The sequence below is a fragment of the Arachis ipaensis genome, chromosome B02 (genome assembly GCF_000816755.2).
Source record: "Arachis ipaensis cultivar K30076 chromosome B02, Araip1.1, whole genome shotgun sequence".
In the NCBI taxonomy this organism is placed as follows: domain Eukaryota; kingdom Viridiplantae; phylum Streptophyta; class Magnoliopsida; order Fabales; family Fabaceae; genus Arachis; species Arachis ipaensis.
The window spans coordinates 93,573,253-93,582,668 of NC_029786.2; positions in this window are offsets into that span (position 1 = coordinate 93,573,253).

Below are 9,416 nucleotides of genomic sequence, written 5' to 3' on the forward strand. Positions count from 1 at the left end.
TTGTTCTACTCGATCCCGTTCTGCGCCCTACAATAATTTACATAGAATTTGTCACATTCTTATTCGTAATTAGTAAAAAGTTGAACCCTAATTCACTCCCGTAGATACTGCTCCGCCTTTATCCGTCCCTATAATTATTAAAATCCAACAAATTAAATTAAATTTTAAAATTTATATAACTATCATCACATACATAACATAAATTAAGATAAAAATTTAAATATAATACAATATTATTAATTATTTTACTAATTATTATATATATTTATATATATATATCAGGCGCGTTACACATCCATGTAATCATGTAACTAAGTTGGCCCAATTTCAAATAGAGTCATGCGCATTAATGAGAGTGAAAACACGCGCCCGCTCATTATAAAAAAATGTTTCTTCTTCTTCTTCTTCTTCTTCTTCTTCTTCTTCTTCTTCTTCTTCTCCCCCACGCTTCTTCTTCTCACGCTCATTTGCGCACGGAGCGTCTTCTTCTTCGCCATCTTCTTCGCATTCCTCCTCCTCCTCCTTTTTCGCGTTCCTTCTTCTTCACGTGTTTTCTCCTTATCGTCATTCTTTTGTTGTTGTTGCTGTTGTATTTTTTTGTCTTTTCCTCCTTTTTCTCTCTGGTGAAAAAGTAGTAGAAGTTGAGGAAGAAGAGTTTTGAATAGTACAGAATGAACCGAACACAGTATTCATGGTGAACCGAACACAGTACTCATGGTGAACCGAACATATTACTCATGGTGAAACAATTGTATAGTACTGAGTGAACGAAACATAATCCATTATATAAAATCAAATTCAAACAACTTTCTACAGAATGAACCGAACACAATATTCATGATGAAACAATTGTAGAGTACTGAGTGAACGAAACATAATCCATTATATAAAATCAAATTCAAATAACTCTGCCTACAATTTACATATTATCAATTAAATTCAATTCAATTCAGTACACCTCCGTCCATTTAATTCAATTCAAATTAGAAATTGCATTCCATTCAATTCGATTCAAAATTGAATAATCCAAACTTTGTCAGTTTGATTCGTTTCAGAAGAGTAATCCAAATCACTCTCCTGTTTACCAAAAAATTATGAACCCCTAAACACTGAACCCTAAACCCTAAACACTAAAACCAGAACCCTAAATACTGAACCCTGAACCCATAAACCCTAAATTCCTAAAACCCTAAAACCTAAACCCTACACCCTAAAACCTAAACCCCTTGAACCTGAACCCTGAACTCTAAACTCTGAACCCTGAACGCTAAACCCTAAACCCTGAACCCGAACCCTGAATACTGAACTCTGAACCCTGAATGCTAAACCCTAAACCCTAAATCCTGAACCCTACCGTAAACCCTAAACCCCTAAAACCTTGAACCCTGATCCCTAAACCCTAAATCCTCAACCATGAACACGGTGAACCGAAATTAATACACGGGGCGAACCGAAAGTTTGAAACACACTGAACCCCTGTACACTGAACCTTGACCCATAAACCCTAAACCCTAAAACCCTAAACCCTGAAACCCTATCACCATTCTTTTGTTGTTGTTGCTTCTGTATTTTTTTTTTTTTATCTTTTTCTCCTTCTCTCTCTGGTGAAGAAGCAGTAGAAGGTAAGGAAGAAGAGTTTTGAATAGTGCAGAATGAACCAAACACAGTACTCATGGTGAACCGAACATAGTACTCATGGTGAACCAAACACAATACAATTGTATAGTACTGAGTGAATGAAACATAATCCATTATATAAAATCAAATTCAAATAGCTTTCTGCAGAATGAACCAAACACAGTACTCATGGTGAACCGAACACAGTACTCATGGTGAACCGAACACAGTACTCATGGTGAAACAATTGTATAGTACTGAGTGAACAAAATATAATCCATTATATAAAATCAAATTCAAATAAATCTGCCTACAAATCAAAATCGCAAAGGCCACCGAACCGAACAATGTTCATGTGGTGAATAAATGGTGATCAACTTTCAATCAACAAGAATAGTATTTCTCCATGAAAAAGAAGTACTGAACATAGTAACAACCAATTTCAAATCCCTAGTTAAACTATCCACTGAACTGAAGAAGAAGAAGAACCTACATGCGCAAATTTGAAAGAAGAAGGAGGAAGAGGAGGAAGAGGAGGAGAAATACTATTCTTGTTGATTGAAAGTTGATCACCATTTATTCACCACATGAACATTGTTCGGTTCGGTGGCCTTTGTGATTTTGATTCACCAAATGAATGTTGTTCGGTTCGGTGGCCTCCTTTTACTTTATTCAATGTTTAAGATTATTGTGATAGCATGCAGTAATCATTCCCTAGCTGTCTCAACGTAATAACCTCATTCAACTGATTTGAAGTTGAATCATTCATTGTTTCCATTCAGAAGTATAGATCGAAGAAGAAAATGAAGAAGAAGAAGAACGACAGAGCTTATTACGTTGAATTCAATGCATATCAATAATGAAGAATGTGAGCAGAGAAGAAAAACGCGAATAGAGGAGAACGACGAATTTCATTAGAAGAAGAACGCGATACGTTATATAAGGCGCGTGTATAACAAACGACTGTGGGGTGGGGGAACGCGTGTGTGGAAAAAGTTACTTGGATAACATCCATGTATTTTTTACATGGATGTAGAGCTTTTCCGCGCGCTACACATCCATGTAACCAAGTTGGCCCAATCCCAAATACAGTCACGCGCATTAATAAGAGTGAAAACACGCGTCCGCTCATTATGAAAAAACGTTTCTTCTTCTTCTTTTTCTTCTTCTTCTTCTTCTTCTCCTCCTCCTCCTCCTCCTCCTCTTCTTCTTTTCTCCCCAACGCTTCTTCTTCTTCTCCCGCGCTTCTTCTTCTCACGCTCATTTACGCACAGAGTGTCTTCTTCTTCTTCGCCTTCTTCTTCACGTTCCTCCTCCTCCTCCTTCTTTTCCTTTTTCGCGTTCCTTTTTCTTCACGTGTTTTCTCCTTATCGTCATTCTTTTGCTATTGTTGCTTTTGTATTTTTTTGTCTTTTCCTCCTTTTCTCTCTGGTGAAGAAGCAGTAGAAGTTGAGGAAGAAGAGTTTTGAATAGTACAGAATGAACCGAACACAGTATTCATGGTGAACCGAATACAGTACTTATGGTGAACCGAACATAGTACTCATGGTGAAACAATTGCATAATCCATTATATAAAATCAAATTCAAACAACTTTCTACATAATGAACCGAACACAGTACTCATGGTAAACTGAACACAATACTCATGGTAAACCGAACACAATACTCATGGTGAAACAATTGTATAATACTGAGTGAACGAAACATAATCTATTATATAAAATCAAATTCAAATAACTCTGCCTACAATTTACATATTATCAATTCAATTCAATTCAATTCAGTACACCTCCGTCCATTTAATTCAATTCAAATTAGCAATTGCATTCCATTCAATTCGATTCAAAATTGAATAATCCAAACTTTGTCAGTTTGATTCGTTTTAGAAGAGTAATCCAAATCGCTCTCCTGTTTACCAAAAAATTATGATCCCATAAACACTAAACCCTAAACCTTAAACCCTAAACACTAAAACCAAAACCCTGAACACTGAACCCTGAACCCATAAATCCTAAAACCCTAAACCCTAAACCCTACACCCTAAAACCTGAACCCTAAACCCTGAACCCGAACCCTGAACACTGAACTCTGAACCCTGAATACTAAACCCTAAACCCTAAACCCTGAACCCTACCGTAAACCCTAAACCCCTAAAACCATGAACCCTGAACCCTAAACCTTCAACCATGAACACGGTGAACCGAAATTAATACATGGGGCGAACCGAAATTTTGAAACAAACTGAACCCTGAACCCATAAACCCCAAACCCTAAAACCCTAAACCCTGAAACCCTATCGTCATTCTTTTGTTGTTGTTGCTGCTGTATTTTTTGTCTTTTCCTCATTCTCTCTCTGGTGAAGAAGCAGTAGAAGGTGAGGAAGAAGAGTTTTGAATAGTGCAGAATGAACCGAACACAGTACTCATGGTGAACCGAATACAGTACTCATGGTGAGCCGAACATAGTACTCATGGTGAACCGGACACAATACAATTGTATAGTACTGAGTGAACGAAACATAATCCATTATATAAAATCAAATTCAAACAGCTTTCTGCAGAATGAACCGAACACGGTACTCATGGTGAACCGAACACAGTACTCATGGTGAAACAATTGTATAGTATTGAGTGAACGAAACATAATCCATTATATAAAATCAAATTCAAATAACTCTGCCTACAAATCAAAATTGCAAAGGTCACCGAACCGAACAATGTTCTTGTGGTGAATAAATGGTGATCAACTTTCAATCAACAAGAATAGTATTTCTGCATGAAAAAGAAGTACTGAACATAGTAACAACCAATTTCAAAGCCCTAGTTAAACTATCCACTGAACTGAAGAAGAAGAAGAACCTACGTACGCGAATTTGAAAGAAGAAGGAGGAGGAGGAAGAAGAGGAGGAGAAATACTATTCTTGTTTATTGAAAGTTGATCACCATTTATTCATCACATGAACATTGTTCGGTTCGGTGGCCTTTGTAATTTTGATTCACCAAATGAATATTGTTCGGTTCGATGGCCTCCTTTTACTTTGTTCGATGTTTAAGATTATTGTGATAGCATGCAGCAATCATTCCCTAGCTGTCTCAACGTAATAATCTCATTCAAATGATTTGAAGTTGAATCATTCATTGTTTCCATTCAGAAGTGTAGATCGAAGAAGAAAACGAAGAAGAAGAAGAAGAACGACAGAGCTTATTACGTTGAATTCAATGCAGATCAATAATGAAGAATGCGAGCAGAGAAGAAAAATGCGAACAGAGGAGAACTACGAATTTTATTATGTTGAAGAAGAAGAAGAAGAAAAAGAAAAAGAAGGAGAAGAAGAATGCAAATAGAGAAGAAGAAGAAGAACAAAAACGCGATACGTTATATAAGGCGCGTGTATAATAAACGAATGTGGGGTGGGAGAACGCGTGTGTGGAAAAAGTTACTTGAATAACATCCATGTATTTTTTACATGGATGTAGAGTTTTTCCTGTGTGTGTATATATATATATATATATGTTGGTATTGATTCTCTGTTTATATTGGGCAGCTAAAACCATCGAAACTTTGTATCACCTGCCAAAACAAAACTCGTTTTTTTGTATTTTCGTTTCCAAGTTTTTGCTAAATTGCATATGTTTTTGGAGCTTCATAATTTTTGTTCAGCGTATTTGTGGACCACTAGTTTTATCAATAGTTGTATAAAATCTATTTTTGGAATAAGGTCATAAGGTTTCCCACATATGGCCTAAAGCCCTAAATCCATACTTGAAATACATGTTGAAAGTATCATTTATAGGCCCACAAGGCCTTAATCTAGTAGCAAATTAGCAATTATATTTGCCTTGTAATATGTGTACCTCAGATCTAGACTTTGTTGAAGTTAATAGTAGATAAAATTTCTGTGTTGAATTGAATGTGCAAATGTGTAGGGTGCGTGAATATTATTATGTGAATACACTGAGACGAATTGTAAAAAATAATTCACTCAAACAAATTGTTAGTATATGATAATAAGATATATAGATAAATCACAAAATTACACTTACAATTCACCCACTCTAGCACACCATATGCAAATTAATTTAGGCAGGTGGGACCATTCGACTTTGGAAAAGAAAAAGAAAAAAAAGGGTAGAAACTCACGCAATTATTTTTACTACTGTTGAAAATGGGCTGAACTTTTAAAGATGAAAGAATATTATGTATAATATCTTGTGAAGATAATTTGGTGTGTTTTTTTAAATATGAATATTAACAAATTTGAGAATCAAATTTAAAAAAGTAGTTGTTACGTCCATATCCATTCAATGTCTACTCAGTATTATTTTTTCCTCCGTTCAAGTACTATTGGAAAGTACAAACATTAAAGAATGTGCGCTACATGCTTTTCAACATTTGAAAAAGTGAACCTTGAACTTGTATAAATAGAGGAATGAACTTAGGTTTTATACACAGTAACAATAAACAAATGTAATTCTCTTTCTCTTTACTTTTAATACTTCTTTCTATCTTTATATATATATACACACTACAACATATAATATTATTATATATATAAATCATTATTGAGCTAATTATATTAATGCTAGAGTCTTCTATTTATACATCTTTATTTTATATTTAATATATCTTTTATTTATTTTACAACACGTTATCAGTACGAGACTCTGATCAAATTTTTAGGAAGACTCAGGTAACAAATTTTCATTATGTCGAAACTCTCTCATCTCGAATTCAATTCTCTTGATATATTTGGAAACAATTATTTATCATGGATACTAGATGCTGAAATTCATCTTGATTCAATGGATCTTGGAGATACCATTAAGGCTGAAAATAATGCATCCTAGAAGGATAAAGCCAAAGCCATGATTTTCCTTCGTCGTCATCTTAACGAAGGGTTGAAAAATGAATATCTCACATTAAAAGATCCTGCAGATCTTTGGAAGGACCTTGAAGAAAGGTATAATCATCAGAAAACGGTGATACTTCCTCAAGCCCGATATGAATGGACGCACTTGCGTTTACAAGATTTTAAATCCATAAATGAATATAATTCTGCAATGTTTCGTATCAGCTCACGAATGAAATTATGTGGGGAAAAGATAACTGATCATGATATGTTGGAGAAAACTTTCTCAACCTTCCATGCCTCGAATGTGCTCTTGCAGAAGCAGTATCGAGAAAAATGATTTAAAAAATATTCTGAGTTAATTTCTTGCCTTCTTGTTGCTGAACGCAACAATGAGTTGCTCTTGAAAAATCATGAAGCGCGCCCAGCTGGCGCCGCCCCATTTCCTGAAGTAAATGCGGCAAATTACCCCAGAAGAGGTAAATGGCAAGGTTTTAATAACAAGAAAAATTATGGAAGGAAAAAGAATTATATTCAAAAGAAAGGATCTCACCAGAAGTGGGATAAAGAAAGAAATATCGGGCAGAATAAATCAACAGATGATAAGTGTTTCCGTTGTGGTGGAAAGGGCCATTGGTCACATACCTGTCGTACCCCAAGGCACCTAGTCGATCTTTACCAGGCATCTTTGAAAAAGGACGACAAGGGAAAAGAGTCGAATTTCGTTTCAAATGATGCTGAAAATTCCACCACTCATTATGATGTATCTGATTTCTTTGAGGATCCTGAAGGAAATATTGGTCATTTGATCAATGATGGAATAGTTTAATGTGAGAGATTGTTAAACATTCATGTAAATAAATAATGTAAAGAACTTATTGTTAAGTTTTATTTTCCATGTATTTAAGTTTCAAATGTGACGTATATAAATAATGAAATATTAATGTTTATGAATTTTGAAATTATTAAATGTGTCAAATTTTAAAATAAAATTTTAGTATATGACATTATTTTGAACAGTGTTTCTTAGAAAAATAATTCCGATCAAGTATTCAATTTAACTGTGCATACTACTCATTTTTATTATTTGTCTTTGAAGAAAATGGCAAAGATATATAATGAAGATGTATGCCGTGCGGATAGTGCAAGTTCGCACACCATTCTCAAAAGTGATATATATTTTACCTATCTTGTGCCAAAAGATGAATATGTTAATACTATTATTGGCTCAGGCAATGTGATAGAAGGCTCCGGAAGAGCTATAATTTTGTTTCCTGGAGGAACAAAATTTATAATAAATAATGCATTACTATCTACCAAGTCCCTGAGGAACTTGTTGAGTTTCAAAGATATCTGCCGAAATAGATATCATGTTGAGACAATGAATGAGGGAAATCATGAGTATTTATGTATCACAACTCATGATTCAAATAAGAAAGTTATATTAGAAAAATTACCCTCACTTTCATCTGGGTTGTATTATACCAAGATTAGTGCAATTGATTCACATGCCACTGTAAACCAGAAGTTTATTAGACCAAATGAATTCATAACTTGGCATGATAGATTGGGTAATCCGGGAACAACCATGATGCGGAGAATTATTGAAAACTCCCATGGACATTCACTAAAGAACCAGAAGATTCTTAAAACTTGTGAATTTTGTTGTGCTGCATGTTCTCAGGGAAAGTTAATATTAAGGCCATCACCAGTAAAGATTAGATTTGAGTCCCCTGAATTCCTAGAAATGATTCAAGGTGATATATGTGGACCTATTCATCCACCATGTGAATCTTTTAGATATTTTATGGTCCTAATAGACGCATCTTCAAGATGGTCACATGTGTGCTTATTATCTTCTCGCAACCTGGCGTTTGCAAGGTTACTGGCTCAAATTATTTGATTAAAAGCACAATTTCCAGAAAATCCAATTAAAGCAATTCGTCTTGATAATGCTGGTGAATTTACTTCACAAGCTTTTGATGCTTATTGTATGGCTAATGGAATAAGTGTTGAACATCCAGTAGCTTATGTTCACACACAAAATGGGTTAGCAGAATCACTTATTAAACGCCTTCAATTAATTGCTAGACCCTTACTTATGAGAACAAATCTCCCAACCTCGGTTTGGGGGCATGCTGTTTTACATGCCGCAGCACTTATTCGTTTGAGGCCAACAAGTTATCATCAGTTCTCTCCTATGCAATTAGCTTTTGACCAGCAGCCAAATGTTTCCCATTTAAGAATATTTGGGTGTGCGATATATGTTCCCATTGCACCACCTAATCGCACCAAAATGGGACCCCAAAGAAAATTGGGGATATATGTTGGATATGATTCTCCCTCTATAGTGAGGTATCTTGAGATACAAACTGGAGATGTATTTAAAGCCCGGTTTGCTGATTGTCATTTTGATGAATCAAAGTTTCTAACATTAGGGGGAGAGAATAAGCTTCCTGAAAAGGAACTTAATTGGAATGCATCATCGTTGATGCATTTAGATCCTCGATCAGGGCAATGTGAACTAGAAGTTCAAAAGATTATACATTTGCAAAGAATAGCAAATGAATTGCCTGATGCATTTTCCGATACAAAGAGGATAACCAAGTCGTATATACCAGCGAAAAATGCTCCAATTCGAATTGATGTCCCAGTAGGACAAGTAGCCACTGAAGCAAATTCACGCCAGAAGCGTGGCAGGCCTGTCGGTTCCAAAGACAAAAATCCTCAAAAGAGAAAAGAGGTTAATATTATTCCTGTTGAAAAAGACATAGTAAAGACACCTGCAGTTGTCCAAAATTCTGATATCATTTTAACGCCAGAAGACGTTCAGGTACCTGAAAATTGTGAAAATGATGAGATCTCGATAAATTATGTCTTTACAGGAGAGAAATGGGACCGAAATAAGACAATTGTCAATGAAATATTTGCATATAATGTGGCATTAA